This window comes from Hordeum vulgare, chromosome 1H (genome assembly GCF_904849725.1).
Source record: "Hordeum vulgare subsp. vulgare chromosome 1H, MorexV3_pseudomolecules_assembly, whole genome shotgun sequence".
NCBI lineage: Eukaryota > Viridiplantae > Streptophyta > Magnoliopsida > Poales > Poaceae > Hordeum > Hordeum vulgare.
The window spans coordinates 504,758,462-504,759,798 of NC_058518.1; the positions used below are offsets into that span (position 1 = coordinate 504,758,462).

Here is a 1,337-nt window from a genome sequence, read left to right on the forward strand (position 1 = left end):
TATTGCCCTACCGCAATTCCTTCTAGCATGCATACACAAACTTTTTTGGTGACATGATATTTTTTCGCCCGTTGCAACGCACGGACATTTGTTTTAGCGTAAGCTTATTGAAGTTATTTACATCACATACTTGGAATAGCTTCGTATTTTATTTGAGATAGAATAGCTTCATATTTGAGGGTGTACGTTTTCCGTTGTTATTCACTTGACTTATGCCTGGTGAAAAACCGAAAATAGTTGACATGAATAACCAGCGAGAGTAACTTTCCCCACCTTTTCACGGACACTTCTCTCCATATGGCGAGGCTGAACTTCTGGATGACTTGAGTGAGCCTGAGCTGGATAATTGTAAAGATACCGAGCAACGGATCATTGACGACAGCGAGAGTAACTTTTTCCACTGGAAATTTTATCAGTAAGCAGATGCAACCAGCTTGTACATGATATGTTTTATTTTTTAGGCTGATTCTGACGTTAATTTTTGATAGAGCCATCTTTCAATGCTCGCAAATTTCTTACTCCTATTTGAGATGCCAATTCCTTTTCTTTCTCTCGTGCCTCCATCAGTCGTCGCCGGCCAGCAGCAGCACTGCTCAAAAGGGTAACCTGCGGAGGCCGCTAATTGTAGCAGTCGATCTAACTGTGGATCACATGAGAATTGATTAGTCCTTACAGAGACCGACACGAATTATTAAGAAGGAAGCGTTTGGAAAACTGAATCAGCGAATGGTCCCATGGTCTAGTGGTTAGGACATTGGACTCTGAATCCAGTAACCCGAGTTCAAGTCTCGGTGGGACCTCTTTTTTTCTATTATAATTTTTATCTGATTGAACAAATTGGCCTTACTAGCAAATGTGGGACCTGTTTTTTCTCTATCCCTTTTATGTGCTTGAACAAAATGGCCTTACTAGCATTGTCTCGATGGGACCTTTTTCTTTATCATTTTTATCTGCTTGAAAAAAATGGCATTACTTGCAAATGTGGGACCTGTTTGTCCCTTTGGGACATCCGATAAAATTGGAACGATACAGAGAAATGTGGGACCTGTTTTTTTCTATCATTTTTATGTGCTTGAACAAATTGGCCTTACTAGCATATGTGTGCGTAAGAAAGGACCCGTAACAGAAAAGGCAAGACCGAGAAAACTATCTGCATTTGTTGCTATATTTCAGTCGACTGAAAGTTAGCATTCTCGATTATGAAATGAACCTCTCACTTTTCAGGGACGGGCCTCTCTTTCCGGAGTTGAACTCATCTAATGATAACGACGGTGATACTGGTGAGGCTGAACTTCTGGATGACAGTGAGCCTGAGCTGGATAATTGTAAAGATACCG

At 40.9% G+C, this 1,337-nt stretch overlaps 1 non-coding gene across 1 annotated transcript; it reads left to right on the forward strand.

Annotated features, from left to right (window-relative positions):
• The first annotated feature begins 728 nt into the window (after positions 1–728).
• Positions 729–800, forward strand: TRNAQ-CUG. Its single transcript has one exon. It is a non-coding gene; the product is annotated as a tRNA-Gln (tRNA).
• The last annotated feature ends 537 nt before the right edge of the window (positions 801–1,337 follow it).